Source organism: Lynx canadensis, chromosome B1 (genome assembly GCF_007474595.2).
Source record: "Lynx canadensis isolate LIC74 chromosome B1, mLynCan4.pri.v2, whole genome shotgun sequence".
NCBI lineage: Eukaryota > Metazoa > Chordata > Mammalia > Carnivora > Felidae > Lynx > Lynx canadensis.
Window position 1 is genome coordinate 98,850,276 of NC_044306.2, and position 18,840 is coordinate 98,869,115.

At 34.4% G+C, this 18,840-nt stretch overlaps 1 pseudogene; it reads left to right on the plus strand.

Annotated features, from left to right (window-relative positions):
* Positions 1 to 4,652: 4,652 nt before the first annotated feature.
* LOC115513014 lies at positions 4,653 to 4,987 on the plus strand (annotated as a pseudogene).
* Positions 4,988 to 18,840: the final 13,853 nt, after the last annotated feature.

An 18,840-nucleotide genomic window follows, 5' to 3' on the forward strand; every position in this document is an offset into this window, starting at 1 on the left:
ATTTTTAATATACAATTATCACTCATGTCAGTGTTCTGGAAAGTGGCCAAGAATATTGAATTAGCAAATATTAAATTTAAATACTAATAACTCATTGACTCATTCTGGTAGATACCATTTTCTTTATTTTATCAAAGAGAAAAATGGATTCAGAAATGTTAGGTTACTTGTCTGAGGCCACCCAACTCCCAAGTCTCAAGAGTTGAGACTCAAACCCCTCTTGCTGGCCCTGGAACAGGAGCTTCTTGCACTACACTGTGCCACCTCCTACTGTCTGTTCCTCTGCTCTTCTCTGGATGAGAGCTGAAACAAGCAGGCAGACATCTTCTTGTTTGGCTTCAGGTGGGAATGGGCACGTTAGGTGACTTTTTTTTTTTTTTTTTTTTTTTTTTTGCAGCTCCGCACATGTCCGGAAATGACATGAAAGTGCATTGAGTATTAATTTGGAGATTATAAATAAATTTTAGCAAGTAGATGAATTTGCAAATATAGATTCTAAAAATAATCAGGGTCAACTGTGTTAACTTTAAAAATAATTATGAAACAGTATGAATAATCATTGTGTTATAGCTCATGTTAATACAGTGATAAACACCATCTGCATTTCAATGCAAATATGAGTATATATTTTGTGTTCTTGTAAATGTGTCAACTCTGCATTTCTCGTTCTCTAAATCTCTCATTCTCTTTCCCTCTTAATGTATGCCTGTGCATGTCCACTAATATAAAAATGTACTAGGAGTACATTATCTCCAGCATATGCATGCCTTCCTCAATTAAATGTCAGGCAAGACTCAGATTCATCTGTTTGTTGCATGTTCTTGTCATGGTGTAAGGGGCAATAGCAGTAAGTTGAGTGGAGGAAGAGGTATGTGAGTTGAGAGTCTCTCATAGATCTGACCTGACGCTGAGGGGGAGGAAGTGGGGCAAGAAACTCTCCATAAAAGGATGAGTAGCATTTAATGAAGGACAAAGAGGGAAGAAAAGGGCTCTCAACAATGGGAACAACATGGAAAAGACCCTCTGGTGATGTGAGTCTAATGTGTAGGAAGAGAGTAAAGAAGGTGGGTAATACTGAGCACAGACAGCTGGAGAAACAGTCAAGGGCAAGGGCATACAGAGCCTTGCAGGTCTTTATCCAAAGAGCAATAGAAAGATAACATGTGTTCTAGGCAGATGGCACCAAGTTCAAATATGTTTTTTCAAAAGTTCAGTCATATGCTAAGGGATCAAAGAGGGGCAAGAGTGGTTTTGGAAAGATTAGTTAGAACGTTATTTCAGTAAATCAAAGAAGTGATCATGGGAGCTTGGACTAAGGACAAGTGGAGTAGATGAACTAAAATTGATTTAGTGCATATAATTGATTTGTACATGATTTGATTATATTATCACTTGAATTAAATATAAATATCTTTCAGAGGAGTAAATATTTTCTTGGTGAATAATTACATGTATTAGGCAAGAAGTAATTTCTATATAAAATTTTTTATAATTCCCACTTTATTTTTTTTTTGAGTATAGTTGCCACAATGTTACATTAGTTTCAGGTAATGAATTTGACAAATCTGTACACTATGATATCTATGTTCACCACCAAGTGTAGCTACCATCTGTCCTGTTACATTGCTATCACAGTATCATTGACTTCATTATTTATGTTGTGCCTCTTGTTCCTGTGAGTTATTCATTCCATAACTGGAAGCCTATAGGCTACCAGAAAATAAAAAGAGAATTAAAAGTATAAATGATGATTGTTGTCAACAGAATATCTTTAATGTTAGGAGCCATTTGGCTATTTGTGGTATTGATATGGGGGTGTGGGGAGTCTATAGAAGTGATGTAACAGTAGTTACAAAAAGCTAATCTCAAGTAAGATCTATTTTTTTAAATTTGTAAAATAATTCTATGTGTGTCATATCTATGTATTTAATTAAATGTGTCCATCTCTTACATACTATTTGGCAGAACTGAAAGTTAATGATAGTCATTTATCAATAATATACTATAAACAAAAAGTTTGGGAATTATTATATTAGCTCCTAATGGGTGTACTATTTTTAAAGTTAAAAGGGTGACCTTAAAATGGTAACAATTTTATGGTCAGATTTCTCTCCAGCTTGTTTAGGATTATTTTTCTTAAAATATCACTAAGCCTGCTTGGCATAATACTGCCATGTGAACCTTGACAGTTCCGGTCAGATTATTAATATTTCCTGTGTTTTCTTAGCAGGAGGTTTAACAACCTAAAGAAGGTTATGGCAGGCATGGACTCAGCTCACTTTGCTCCACACTCTGTGTAGTGACTATGCATCCCATTTAAGACCCTAAAATAGAAAATATCTTACATGGTGTCTTAGCAAATTGTTACTTATAGGTTTTTTTTTTCTTTTTCTTCTCATTTCTTTTTTTTTTTTTTTTTTTTAATGTACCATTGCAACATCTTCTTTTTAGACTAGAAATACAGGAAGATGCCTGATTCACTCTGAAGACAAAAGCACACTCCATCTCAGCATATCTAGCAGATGTTCTCTTCATAGGCAGAGAAAAAACATGGCAAGTTACTGTATCCAGCTGGTTCCTAAATCATTCTGAAATTCTCCCTGTCTACTCCCAAAAGATGTAAATTGGCCCATAAAGAGAACAGCAGGCAACATGACTATAAATAAAGGCCACAAAAGAACTCATATTGCAGGAAGAAACTAATGGAAACTAGGAAAAAATGACCATTGTTTGAGTAAAGTAGGTAAATTAAGACCTCTCTATGAATTTACTGCTATATACGAAGGGTTCAATATTCAATCAGTCAGGAAATATTTATCATTTACTTCTTTCTTTCTCTCTTAATCTTACATTGCTTTTATTTCCCAATTTTCCAGATCCTTATTTTGACTTTGTGAAAGAGTCTGCAACAATGAAGTGCAGTGAGTAATTGCTATGGGCAGAGATTTTAAAATTAAGATGCAATTCCTGAAGTTCTGTGGACAGAACTTAGAAGTCATTGCTCTCTACTGGGTGGCTCAGTTGGTTGAGCATCTGCTTCTTGGTTTCAGCTCAGGTCATGATCTCACGGTTCATGAGTTCTGGTCCCACATCGGGCTCTGTGCCAATAGTGCAGAGCCTGCTTGGGATATTCTCTCTCTCTCTCTCTCTCTCTCTCTCTCTCTCTCTCTCTCCCACTCTCTCTATGCCTTTCTGCTGCCCTAGCTCTCTCTCTCTCAAAAAAAAGGAAGTCATTACTCCCATCCTCACAACAAGAACAAATGTGAACAAACTGAAAATCAACAACTCTTCATAGATGAGAGAATTGAGCTCGTAGGGTAAATGTCCTGGACACCAGAGAGACAGATGCAGAGAATCACAGCTTATTGGGAGGAAAAAGAGCCTGGGATCAGAAGCCTAAAGCTGAAGGTAGTATCAGCAGAAACACATTACACTGTAATTGACAAATTGCTGGAGGCTTACTGTGGATTAGATCCAAAGGAGCTTCATTTGTGGTCCTCTACAGTTTCCTAAGTTTTACTTCCAGGCATCCTACCTGTTTCTCACTGCGAAGATCTGAGAAAATCCCTTTGCACTTAAAGCAAGGAGAGGGGGGAAACTAACCATTTCAAAATAAGGCTAGAGCTTTCTGTTTTCATTAATTAGGCCTGTACTCAAGAGAAACTATTTTACCACAACCTTACCAACTAAGGTTTAACCAGTGCCTAACCAACCTGGAGGAAAGAGAATTCCAGCCTACCCTAGCTTTAATGTGAAAGAAGAAAGATTTTCTTTTTTTTTAATTTTTTTAACGTTTATTTATTTTTGAGACAGAGAGAGACAGAGCATGAATGGGGGAGGGTCAGAGAGAGGGAGACACAGAATCCGAAACAGGCTCCAGGCTCCGAGCTGTCAGCACAGAGCCGGACGCGGGGCTCGAACTCACGGACCGCGAGATCGTGACCTGAGCTGAAGTCGGCCGCTTAACCGACTGAGCCACCCAGGCGCCCCAAAGAAGACAGGTTTTCAACTCAAGCTCACAAGAACACTAAGACCTAATCATCAGAGTGTAGGATGCTTCCCCCACACTTGTTCTTTGCATCAATAAGGCTCGTATTTACTAATAGGAGATTATAGCTAAAATTACCCTCAGGCCCTATTTTAGGACTCTATAGGAAAGCCAAAAGACAACAGTGGAGACAAAAAAGAATACTAGAGAAAATTGTAGCTTCTGACTCTCTAGCTACAGCAACCAGCAAACATAGCCTAACTCCTCGCCAGAAAAACACAAAACATCACACATTAGGCGTATTTACCTTAGTTCTTTACTCCCAATATATCATGTCTGGCTTTCAACAAAAAGATATAAGGCATGGTAAAAAAGCAAAACACACACTCTGAAGCGACAATGTAGCTATCAGAACCAGACTCATCTATGGCAAGGATGTTGGGATAACCAGATCAGAAATTTAAAATATCTATGTTTAATAATGCTAAGAATTCTAATGGAAAAAATGGGTGACATGCAAAAACAGATGAGAAATAAAAACAAAGGGATGGGAATTCTAAGAAAGAATACAAAGGAAGTGCCCCTGAGGATCAGACTGAGGGTTTTCTTGCAGGTGGGTGGCAGGAGCTCAGGAGCAAAGTACCAATGGCAGCAAGTTGGAGTGATGGTAAGACTGGCATGTAGAAAGTTTCTTTCCCTCTTTGCCTGAATTTTAGTTAAAAGGAGTGCAGCCAAAACTGTAACCAAAGGAGGCATCATGCTTCCAGAAGAATCTCAAGGAAAGGTATTGCAAGCAACAGAAGAAGGTGTTGGATTGGGCTCTAAAGGAAAGGGTGGAAAAAAATTTTTAAATAAAGGAAAGGGTGGAGACAGTTAACCAGTTAGCATGAAAGTTGGAGATAAAATTCTTCTCCCAGAATATGGAGGCACCAAAGTAGTTCTAGGTGACAAGAATTCTTATTTAGAGATGGTGACATTCTCAGGAAGTATGTAGACTGAAATAAATCATTATTCAAATGGTATCGAGTGAAGCTGCCTGGTCCAGTGAAGTTGTGAAATCTTTCATCATGTCAATAATTTCCATGTCTCTCTTTCATAATAAACTAATAGTATCCAAACTAAAAAAAAAAAAAGATGTTAAAATTCAAAAACATTCTTTGATTGTTCATCAGTAGACTGGGCACAGCTAAGAAAGAATCACTGAGCTTGCCACAGATATATCAACAGAATCTTCCCAAATGAAACCTCAAAGGAAAAAAAAAATAAACAGAATATCCGTGAACTGTGGGCAATTATGAAAGGTTTAACTATACCAGAAAGACAGAGAATATCAAAAAGAGAAAAAGAAATAGAAGAATTACTTGAAATAATAATGTTTGAGAATTTTAAAAAATTAGTAAGAGACTTTAACTACAGATCCAGGAAACTCAGAATACACAGGATAAATGACAAACAAACAAACAAACAAACAAACAAACAAAAAACAACTAAACCTAGCTATATCATAGTTTAAATTGCAGAAAATCAAAGCCAAAGAGAAAGTCTTGAAAGATGTGGTAGGGGGACAGTGGGTAAGGGTAAACTTTAACTATAGAAGAGGGAAAGAATTCCATTGTGGAATGCCTGGGTGGTTCAGATGGTTAAATGTCTGACTCTTGAATTTCGGCTCCAACTACGATCTTATGAACTAATGAGATTGAGCCCTGCATGGGATTTCCATGCTGACAGCACAGAGCCTTCTTGGGATTCTCTCCCTCTCCTGCTCTGCTCCTCTCCCCCTACCTTAAAATAAATAAAATAAAGTAAAAAAATAAGAATCACATTGGAATTCAGAAACTATGCAAGGAAACAAAATGGGGTGAAATATTTCAAGTATTAAATATAAAATGTTAATAAGTAAAAAAGTCACCAACCTAGTATTCTGAATCTACCAAATTATCCTTCAGAAGTGAAGGTGAAATAATGACTTTCTCAGACAAACAAAACTGAGTGAACTTGTCACTAGTAAAATTGCCTCGCAGAAAACATTAGAAGTTCTTCACAGAGAAAGAAAACTATAAGTCAGAAACTTGGATAAACATAAATAAAGGAACAATGTTGAAGAAGGAATAAATGAAGGCAAATAAAAAGCTTTTCTTTTTCTTATTTTGAATGTAATAATAATTCAATATATAGAAATAATGTATTTGATGATTATAGCTTATGGATATGTGAAATGAATGACAGCAACACAATAAAATTTGGATAGAAGAATAGAGAATACTCAGTTACAAGGTACTTGCACTAGCTGTGGAGTAGAATAGTGTTATTTAAAAGTGGACTTGAAGTAGTTGTAAATGTCTGTTGCATACCCTAGGGTAACCACTTTTTTAATATAAAAATATAATAACATGTTGTGAATATTTCATTTTGGTGTAATCCCAACAGGGTAATTTGCTTTTGTTTCCCTTGCTGAGGAGACATATCTAGAAAGATGCTTCCACAAGTGGTGTCAAAGAAATTACTGTTTATGCTTTCTTCTAAGAGTTTTATGATTTTAGGTTTCACATTCATGTCTTTAATCTACTTAGAGTTTATTTTTGTGTATGGTATAAACGAGTGATCCAGTTTTATTCTTTTGCATGTGCACAGAGAAGGAGGCCATCAACAAAACAAGGCAACCTACTAAATGGGAGGACATACTTGTAAATATTATACCTGATAAGGGGTTAATAACCACAATATATAAAGAACTTATATAACTCAACACCAAAAGTCCAAATAATCTGATTGAAAATGGGCAGAGGACCTGAATACACATTTTTTTCCAAAGAGGACATTCAAATAGTCAACAGACACATGAAAAGATCTCTAATCAACAGGGAAAAAGGAACTCTCATGCACTGTTGATGCAATGAATGGGAATACAAATTGGTGTAGCCATTGTGGAAAACAGTCTGGAAGTTTCTCAAAAAATTAAAAATAGACATTTTCTATTTTTAATGAATGGATAAAGAAATTGTGGTTTATATACACAATGGAATACTACGTGGCAATGAGAAAAAATGAAATATGGCCTTTTGTAGCAACGTGGATGGAACTGGAGAGTGTTATGCTAAGTGAAATAAGCCATACAGAGAAAGACAGATACCATATGGTTTCACTCTTATGTGGATCCTGAGAAACTTAACAGGAACCCATGGGGGAGGGGAAGGAAAAAAAAAAAGAGGTTAGAGTGGGAGAGAGCCAAAGCATAAGAGACTGTTAAAAACTGAGAACAAACTGAGGGTTGATGGGGGGTGGGAGGGAGGGGAGGGTAGGTGATGGGTATTGAGGAGGGCACCTTTTGGGATGAGCACTGCGTGTTGTATGGAAACCAATTTGTCAATAAATTTCATATATATAAAAAAAAATTAAAAATAGAGTTAACATGATCCAGTAATTCCACTACTGGGTATTTACCCAAAGAAAATGAAAATGTGAATTCAAAGAGATATGTGTACCCCTATGTCTATTATAGCATTATTTATAATAGTCAAAATATGGAAGCAACCCAAGTGCCCTCCATAGGTGACTGGATAAAGAAGATAGATAGATTAGGTACTGGAATATTATTTAGCCGTAAAAACAGAATGAGAAATTGCCATTTGCCACAATGTGGATAGAGGGTATAATGCTAAGTGAGATAAGTTACAGAGAGACAAATACCATATGATTTCATGGAATTTAAGAAACAAAAAAGTTAAAAATAAAGGAAAGAGAGAAACAAACAGAAAAACAGACTTAAATACAGAGAACAAGATGATAGTTGCCAGAGGGGAGGTAGGTGAAGAGATGGGTGAAATAGTTATACGGGATTAAGAGACACTTATCGGAATGAACACTAAGTAATACACAAAACTGTTGAATGACTATATTATACATCTGAAACAAATATAGCACTGTATGTTAATTATACTTCAATAATTTTAAAAAGGAATTCTAGTCTGTAGCTTCTTGAGGATTTATTTCCCTTCTGTTTCTGAAGTTATATATTTCTTCTGGTGTCAAATGTTTTTCTCATGGGTAAGCAGTCATATTGCAAGTTTTTTGTTGTTTTTTTTCAAATGCCTGCTAATTTCTGGATTTGTATTTGTATTTAAGAAAAAGAGAACAAAACTACCAGGAAATAATGTATGAATATAGGACTGGTTGAATATCATTTGGAATTTCTAAGTGAGAAGGCTTTATCCTGAGGTACTAGCATTCTCAATATCTGCCTTTGTTCTCCCAAGATGATTTGTTCACTCTCTTTATGAAAGAACACACCAAGATATTTCCTAGATAAATAGCAAGAAATTAAAAAACTATGGTGATAAAGATGCTAAGGCTAGACTTTTTTAGTTACACTCCTTTTCAGTTCTACTCTTTCAACATGCAAATTATACCCACTGTCTTTGAGTTATTAGACACTTGGCAGATAACATCACATCTGACTATTTTTTCCTTTGTGCATAATCAAGACTATTTTTCTACTGTTGTATTTTGTCCATTAACCACTCGTCCTCTAAAGGTTAGTGGTGTAATTTAATTAAAAAGAAACATTCTGCTTCCACAACATAATTTCTTCCTTCAAATAATTCAGTCAAATGAATCATTCATTTTGCACATTTTATATAAAGGAATGAATGGATAAATGGATAAAAAATAAAATAAAAAGAAAGACTGAAACCCATGGTTTCTAATTCTAAATCCTATGCTATTTCTTTTAGTTGGTGACATTGAATGTTTTATTCAAAGCAAACAGGTAAACAAAATAGCTTTCAGTTCTACCATCTCGCTAAGCCAAAAAAAAAAAAAAAGGTGGCTAAATTAAATTAGATGCAAAGATTCAGTATTGATTCTTTGAAGATAATTAATCAGAGAAGAACTTATGAAGCTGTTTAAGTGAAAAGATTTGCAAAGAGGCATCTGCTTGGTAGCAGAAGACTAGAGTAATAGAAATCAATACAATTATTGAAAACACACACACCTACACATTCACTCACTGCAAGTATTTTTTTGCAAAGCATTGTAAGTCTGGTGAATCTGTGTTCTCCAATGTAGTATATCCATTCTCTGAGATGGAAATTATTAGTTAAGGCAACTTCATATTCCTTCCACTCCCCAAAGTTGTTCTTCAAGGGAGTAACAAAAAAATGTATGATAATAAGCCTGGGGAGGTGTAAAGATCATGAATTGATAGATGGACTGAAATTTATTGTTTACATTTTATATAAAGACGAATGAAATAGGGAATATATACAATTTTGAGACTTTATAGGGTACATTATCACAGGGTACTGGAGCTAGAAAAATGAAAATGAATAGGATATATAAATGTAGATAATAGTAAACTGTGCTATTTTACCAAATATTTTAAAGGCATTTCAGGGAAATCTGAAGAAAGTAGAATATGTGGGTGCCAGTTTTGGTGAAATAGAAAAAAAAATAAACCTGGACTTAACATCTAAAGATACGTGTCTGATTCCCAATGTTCCTGTTTGCTATTTGCTTCAGAGTAAGTCGTAATGTTTCTGAGTTTGACATCCACTTCTATATCATAACAGAATATGTAGTACTTTCCCCTTGTCAATGTGAAATTAAAGTTTTCCAATGTATAGAAGCATTTTATAAAATATTATGTATATTCTAAGTTTTATTCGTACTTGCAAAGTATGTGTGTCAGCTGGCCTGAATTGATTGCATGCTTGACTCTTGTCCAAACCATGAAACTATGGAACAAATGATTTCTAGTCTGTCAACATTGTTTAGCAGTAATAGTAAATTTTATAGTATCTGGTTTTTATGGAGCCTAAGGGTAGGGGGAGTTCAACAGTTGGGGCTGGTGACATAGACAGAATAACCATACATGTCTACATAAGCTGTTCACCATAGAGCTCTTCAGCACAAGCAAAATTCGGGCTTCCTGGTACCTAGGTCTCTTGCTGATGGTCCAAGGTCAGATGAAAACACACATCTTTCTTTTTTGATCTGGCCCAGTTGTGGGATGATTGATAAAAAAATTGAGTTAAACAAAAAAAACTGAGTTAATAAAAATTTAAGGTTGAGATTCTCATAAAATTTTCAAGTAGGGTGATCAAGGATTTCGTTTCTACACAAATCTGAATATCAAAAGAAACTATACAGTGAACATGGATAAGGTCCCTTAGCCAAATATTGTAGAATGACAAAAGAGTCCAGGAGATTGCCAAGGGGAATTTTACAAATTTTAGAAGACAAGAGAAGAATCTTTTAAGAAAAAGAGAGGGCTCACTTATCCTGGGTATGGTGATCATTGGTACCTTAATTATGGAAACCCCTGCATCAGGCTTGAAATTATAGCCAAAAACTTAAATCAAGGCCAGATCATATAACATAAACATATCAACTCACCTCTTACTAAAATAGAGAACTGGTAAGTTGTTCTCAGATGAGTGTCAACAGAAAGGTGAGAGTAGGGAGGACAGTTGGCCCCCAAGGTATCCACACCATTCTCCTGTCTGCCTAAAGGAAAAATTGAAAAAACAAACAAACAAACAAAAACCAGCAAATAAAAAACAGAAGACAATTGGTCATTCTCCAGTTTCAAAACCATTTCAAGCTTGTTTTCTTGTTTAGCACTTCTGCCTTCAATGTTTTTAAATCTTCAACTTGTTATTTCTTGTTCCTCACTGTGCAATTCTGCCAACCTGAGCAGTGCATACTTACACTCCAGGTTATGGTAAGAGCTTCACCATCCCCATTTCCTCTGTGTTGGTACAGGTTGCTGCCTGGTTAACACATTGCCTGCCTTCCTTTCTTCCTATCACTCCCACCTAGAGAACAATATTGGACACCCACAGTGCAAAGATACAGGTCAACCAAATGAAGGAGGATAAGGGGTTACCACACAGTGAAACACATAATGCTCTCACTTATGTTTCCCACATGTGAAATCTGTCCTTTAAAGACCTGACTTAATGCACATGCTTGTATTGTTTAAGTCATAACATTCTCCACTTTTCATTTTTTTATTTTCTTAGTTTTCGAAACTAGCATAAGGATGTTATAATACACCATATGCACATTATTACCCTCACTGTAGGTGTCTATTGATAGTATGCATTCTTCTATGATTCTAGAATGGAGCCGAAATATTGTGGTTAATATATAATCTCATTGTAACTGAGGAAAATATTGTAAAAAGATTTTATACTATTCATCTGCAGATTAATGTTTCCTGTGTTTTAAAAGGCATGTTACCCAGCAGCAGATGAATGGTATAAAATGTTTAATTAAAGTCAGTCATAGCCTGCTGGCAAGAAATGACCTTACCTTCAACTCAAAACTCGGACCCAAAGCATCTATTGTTTTCATTTTAAAGGAATTCAATGAAGAATATTATTTCTTGGCTTCATCAAAAGAAATTTATTGAGTGCTTATTATATGCAAGTATTTGAGGGGACTAGGCACTGGGGAGTTTCAAACATGAATATGAAAGCATTATGTCTAGAAGAAGCTCTCAGACTGGTTGTCCAGACAAGCATATGCCACAAACTGTGGTGTATGTCATACCAAGGTAAGTGATACTATAGAGACAAGAGAGTCATGTTGAGGATGTGGAGGGAAGATCTCAGCAATGCTTTCGCTAACATGGTATATATCAGATGATATATACAGAAATGATTTTATTCCAAATAGAAAATAGGTAGGAAACAAACAGTCACGCAAGTAAATCTGCCTGGTACTTTGCAGTGCTGAGCTCATGGCTGATCTTTGATTACTTACCGAACCTCTTCCTCTTGGACATCCTGATCTCATGAATGAGAGCACCCCTAGGGAATTTTCCCAAGTCAGAAATTTAGCAAGCCTCCTTGATACTTCATTTTGAATTATTTCCACACAAAATTCTCCGTCACCAAATCCCGTCAATTTTACCTTTAAGTATTTCTCAAAAATTTCCCTTCCTTTTTAAACCTAACCCTCTGCCACTACCTAGCTTCAGACAATTCTAATTCCTCATCCTCGCTACTTAAAACAGGCTCTTAATCAATCTCTCCGTCTTTAATCTATTCCTAGCCATAATTTAACTTCTACATTGGAGCCAGAATGAACCTTAAATTGCAAATATAAGTGTGTCATTATCCCACTCAAAATCCTTTAATGACTTTCTAATGCCTTCAAGGCTCCATTTCACTCTTTGATCTGATAGAAAAGGCCCTTTGTGATTCGGCTCCAACTTCTCAACTTCATGTTATTTACTCACTACTTTTCAGTGTGTAGAGTCCCATGCTCTTCAGTCTTCAAATCAGTCTCTGTCTCTCTTTCCTTCTTTCTCTTTCTTTCAACACACACACACACACACACACACACACACACACACGTGCATGTCCCATTCCTACACCTCTGTATCTGTTCATTTACCCAGAACACCATCTCTCTTGCCATTTCACTTAGATGACTCATGCTTTAAGACTTAACTGTTCTTCACAGAGAGCACCTTTTCTGGCATTTGGACCCCTGAAACTTACCTCTAAGTTATATGCTCCTTCTATATGTCTCCATAGCACATTTTTCATACTTCTGCCATAACACATATCACAGTGTATAACAATTTGTTTTTTACTTGGTTGTCATGATTAATCTGAGAGTATTGTCATATTAAGATTTTTTTGTTTTAGTTTTTATCTCTAGCACTTCATCCATTATTTCACATAGTAAATATTAAGCATCTTAAGTACTAATGAAAGAATAAGTGAGCCAATAAAAGGATGAAAGTGGTTACCTGTTTTTGTTTGCTCTAAACCTTTTCTTTGGGACCTAACTTTGTTCCATTGTTGGAATTGTATATCTCAGTCCTTCATTTTCTAGATATAGAGATAAGCATGGAGTCCAATCTGTTTTACATGGGAGATGTCAACAGATCCTTGATGACCACTTATTAGAATATTTTAGTAATAGTCAAGCATCAGAGATGTTAAATTAAAATTTAGATGATTTAATAAAGGGGAGTTTGGGAGAAATTTAGCTTGGTTGTTGTAGTAGGGACTGGCTCTTACCTACCCAGAGACTATTCACCATGCCATCCATGTTGACTCACTTCAATTTTATTTAGGTACCCAACCTCTCCCACATGATTTAGACTTAAATTCCTATTAGTCTGAGCCAATCATGCAGTTCAGTTTCACTATCAGTGATTTGTTAAGAGGTCAAGGTAATATGAGGAAATATCTCTTGGACAGTTGCTGAGAAAGACTGTATGCTCTTACTTAGGAAGAAGGTGTCCTTTTACATGAGGTAGAGGGTTTTGCCTCTTTCATGTTTCTCCTGGAATGGTGACAGTCACCCTGAAATGAAGTACAACAGCCTGAGGCCACGGCCACACATTCAGAATGGCAGAGTGAATAGATTCAAAAGAAGTGCGTTTTGATGATTATATTAAGTTGCTGAATTAACTGCCTTGGGTCACACAATGCTGAGAATCCTTGTTATATAAGATGGTAAATTGTCCTTATTGTTTACTCCAGATGAAATGTGATTTTATACTGAGAACAAACTGAGGGTTGATGGGGGGTGGGAGGGAGGGGAGGGTGGGTGATGGGTATTGAGGAGGGCACCTTTTGGGATGAGCACTGGGTGTTGTATGGAAACCAATTTGTCAATAAATTTCATATAAAAAAAAAAAGAAATGTGATTTTATGTTACTTGTGGCAATAGTCATCTTAATTGATAATGATAATATTAAATTATTCAAAGTGATGAAATTAATAATCATGTTTAACTGGGGGTTGTAATTTTTTTTCTGTTGGAATCACAAATTTAACTGTCCAAATATTTTTATAACCTTCCCTTTTCTCAAAATCCAGTCCAATTACTTGAATGTTAAGTAAAACAAACAAAAGTTAGTAATATATATAAAATGATAGGGTATGAAGTGTAGAGAACTAAACTTAGTCATCTGATAAATGTGTGATACATTAAGATTTGATAGAGGTTTCATATATATATTTGAGGAAACATGATCATAATCCAAGCTTCTCATACAATATTCAACTTGAAATAGTACATAATCTCACTTCACTAAAATATGAATTTAAGATGAAGTATCACAAAGCAATTGAAAGTAGTATGACTGAGGAAATATAATTTTCCAAATACTAGGAAATTATTGACTATGTCATTTCATTTTTATTTTAAATATGTAATAAATATCACATATATTTACATATTATTAATTAATCAGGGCAAAAGGAAACACTATTTCATGTATAATAATAATTGCTTAAAGTAAATTTGCTTTATACCTGAAACAGTGATATCTATATCTATATCTATATCAATATCTATATCTATATCTATCTATATCTATATAATGTTGAACATAAACATTAAATTAGTTTTATAGAAACAAATCTATAAATTGGGATAATTACCAATTGGTAGTATGTTATTTTCTAGGAAGTAAGGAAACTAATAATCATTGGAACCAAAATAATCACCTTTGAAATACTAATGATTTTCCATTTATGTGCTGAATGAGTTCAGAAATATTAAGGACAATGTTGATTTTGGTGACCAGTAGCCAAATCATGAGTGAAACCCAGGTTTGTCTACCTCCAAAACTTATGTACTTTCCATCTATATTCCACCATGTAGTATTAGGTGGGACATCTATTGTTTAGTATGATCAGTAAGAACTTATTTTATCCTGTCTTGATAGACACTTTCTTTGCTAATATTGTAGCAAGAGTACAAGTCATTATGGCTTATTACAAAGTTGCATTCACAAATCATGAAAGCACAGAGTTCATTTTGGAAGAAACCCATTTGGCCTGGAGAAAGGCAAACCATTAAGTGTTGATTAGAAAGTGGTTGAGACATGGAAAATTATAATGAAATACTACACGGCATTTAAATAGTTTTAATAGTCATCATTATTCCATGTATGCAAGAATAAAGATAGCTAGTACATTTATCCTATACCAAATATTTCACTTTCAATTTCTTAAGATATTTCATCATGATAAGATGTTGAACTTTATACCAAAATGTTAGTTAAAATTATTTGCTATAAAGAAAGTTTTCTTTAACACATATTTTTCCATAAAACCATAAAATAAAGAAAACTGCACATGTTGAATTTTTAACTTAAGTTATATTGTTATACTTTTTGTTGTACTTAAACGGTTGGAAAACAGAACATGATTAATACAGACTTTTGTTTAAAGATGGAAGATTGAGCCCATATATTTATCCTGATTTATATATATTACAAAAGGGATTTTTTTACATATCTGAAAGTTTTGTGAATTTATAGAAAATAAAAAGTAAGTGGCATTGGAAGTAGACTGTAGTAAAACTGCAAAATTCTAGCTTACATTCTTTAGATTCTATAGTGACCATGAGGGTAATTAATGACATTCCTGTGGAATGCTTCTTTTTTTCATCTGTGAAAATCAGTCCCCTAATAATCAGTGATTCACCTTTGATTATTTACTAATTTACTGTGATTGTAAACACAGAAAGAAAAATAAGTTTCAGCCAAATTAATTAATTAATTAAAGAGTTCACTTATAAATATATTGAGATTGATATAATGTGACACATCTATGAAAAGACCTCCAGGCAGACCCTACAGTGAATATTTTTGTGCATCACTGCCAATTTTAGATCCTACAGGTTCCTAGTTTCATTTTTCTTTAGTCTTAAAATAAAATGCATTATATTTAACCTGCTATGATTCAAAGCTTGAACGATGCTTTCTTTATTTTTTTAAGTTTATGTATTTTGAGAGAGAGAGAGAGAGAGACAGAGAGAGAGAGACAGAGAGACAGAGAGACAGAGAGAGAGCACAAGTAGGGTAGGGTCAGAGACAGGGAGAAAGGGTCCCAAGTAAGCTCTGTGCTGCCAGCACAGAGCCCAATGTACGGCTCAATCTTACAAGCCATGAGATTATGATCTGAGCCAAAACCAAGAGTCCAACACTTAACCAGCTGTGCCACCCAGGCACCCCAAAAGCTTGAACCATGCTTTCAAGATTAGCGTTTTTGAAATCTGTCCATGAATCACAATCAAGTGGAATTTAATTCTGGAATTTAATCCTGGAATTCTCTCCAGAAATTCTGACTTGGTAGGTCTGATATAGTAATCACTCAATAAACATTAATGAATACATAGAATGGAATATTATCAGATGAGTGGAAGAATAAATTAATGGATGAAATGAAATAAGAATATCTATATATGTATTTGTACTCTTATGGATAGTAGTTTAATATAGGTATATATACTAAGAGCTATTTTTTTCCACCCATAGTTTAGGTTTTTATTCAATAGAAATGAGGGTTGTTATTGCCTTCTTTGATGTCTGTGTTATGAGTTGAATCAGAGCATCTTCCAGTATAACCAAGTGTTGAAATTACCAACACTATTTACATCCAGAGAGAGCATCATTACAGCTTGTAACCTGGAGACATCAGCAATCTGATTGGCAACATTTTGTGAGGCAAGCTCTAATTCAATTAATCTCTCTTCCATCACCATAATTGATGAGTTCTCACATAAATTCTAGCTTTTTTCTTCCAAAATTACCTTGTCAACAATAAAGGCAAGGGAAGTATGAAAGAACAAAGCACTTTTATAAGTTCCAAAGAATCTGAAATGATTTTTATCCCCTATTGGTAGACACTTTCTTTGTGCAGTACTTCTTTTTAGTAGCACATCTGACACTGGACATCTGACCTATGCTACTCTAATAGTTGTTAATAGAAACCTCACCTCATGCAAAGATAAAATGGATTTTTGGCAGCTGTGAGAGATTATGAAGAGTAAGACCAATCTTAGTTGGAATAAGAAGAAAAGAAGGCATCTGTACCTTAAACTCCTCAGCTGGTTTTCATTATACATCAAGCCTACATTTATTACAAAGAGGGTAGCCAAGAGACAGACATTGATAGGTCTTTGCACTTAGAGTAAGAAGGCCAGTACTTGATAAATTCTACTTTTCATCTTGACTTGAGTTCAAATGACTCTTAAATCTGTTTGAATTATACAGCATATATAGGGGAGACAAACTCAAGAAGACCTCTAATTTTGCCCTTATCTGATTGGTTTGCCCCTTATTTTTATCTTGAGTATAGTGAAATCTTAGTTCTTCGAACTCATTAAAAGAAATAAGTGGTTCTATAAATCCCTGAAGTTTTATAAATAAAACTCATTTAAAATTGGTTTTATGATATGCTTTATATATTTATGTTCAATATGGTTTTGTTTGATGTATTGAGAATTTTCAATATGACCAAACAAAGAAAGAGGCTACGTACATAGTGCTGATATAGGAACAGCTTGATATGAACCTAATTTCCACAGTAGAGAACAATTACATTATTATTCTTAAGATCATTTTTTGTTGTGTTTTGTAATGTTTACATATTTAAATATTGGTAAGGTAAATAAAATGCTGTGTCTTAAACATTTTCTAAAGCATTAATACAGCTTCAGATCTAGAATATATAATATTTTAGAGGACTAGAAGAGGGAGGAGTTAAGGATTATCCCCATATATGTAAATCAAGGGAAAAAATAATGCAACTAAAGATCTATTCATATTACATATTTGAGTTCAAAGGAAGAATGGTAGTTTCAGAGGTAACATATTTAGAGAAATTTTGATTTACTTTGAGAGAAGAGTAAGAGAAAATGAGGACAGAAAACATTATAAAACATCTATTTATGAAGAAAATCAGGGGCATCTGAGTGGCTCAGTTGTACTGACAGCCCAGAGCCTGGAGGCTGCTTCAGATTCTGTCTCCGTTTTTCTCTGCCCCTCCCCTCTTCGTGCTCTGTCTCCCTCTATCTCAAAAATAAACATTAAAAAAAAAAAAAAAAAAAACTAAAAAAAGAAGAAAACCAGTTAGCTTTATTCAATTCAATAAAATTTAAATAAACATTTTAAATATATATGAAACTTATTGTACACCAGATATTGTATTGGATAAATATTGAGACGGATAATAGGATATGATCCCTGTCATTAGTGAGTATATAAACTAATGAGAAGATAGAAAGGTATAGATGATTTTACCTCACTGAAAATTGGGAATATGAGACTATGGCTGAGCTTCTAGAATTAAGTTTTTCTTCCTTTCTTTCTGTTTTTTTTTTTAAATTTCATAAGATTCACATAAAAAAAGATATAAGTGGATATTTAATGAAAATATATTAAATTAAATACATTAATGAAAAGTCCTCTTTCTGTATCTGTCTCCATTCCTCTTAATGGGAACAACTTCTAGTAATTTTTTATTTATATTCTAGAAAATTTTATTTACAAATGGAAGCTAATATAGTTTTATCCTATTTCCCAATGTTTACAAAAATTGTAGCATACCATATAAATGTTCTGCATTTTGGTTGTCTTATTTTGCAAAAGATGTTGAAGATATTTCTATACTAAAGGATAAAGAGCTTCTATTTTTGTTTTGTTTTGTTTTCCAGATACATGTTATTCTGCTATACAGATATGTCATAGTGTATTTAATTGCTGTTGAAATATGTTAAACACACACACACACACACACAACAATGCTGCAATGTGTAACCTTTTAAACATATTTTATTCTCTTACATACCTGCAGGTATATTTTTATGATGAATTTTTATGTGAAATTGCTGAAGCAACGGGAATATGTATATGTAATTTTGATAGTATGATAGTGACTAGAGTTACTCATCAATGTTACTATTCTTCCTCCAAGTACAAAATGAGATTGCACTTGCTCATCCTTTGAGTGACATCTAGAGTGACCTGCAATTTCCTGAGATAATTATGTAACATAAAAGATCAATAATCTTTATCGTTTTAGACACTGGGC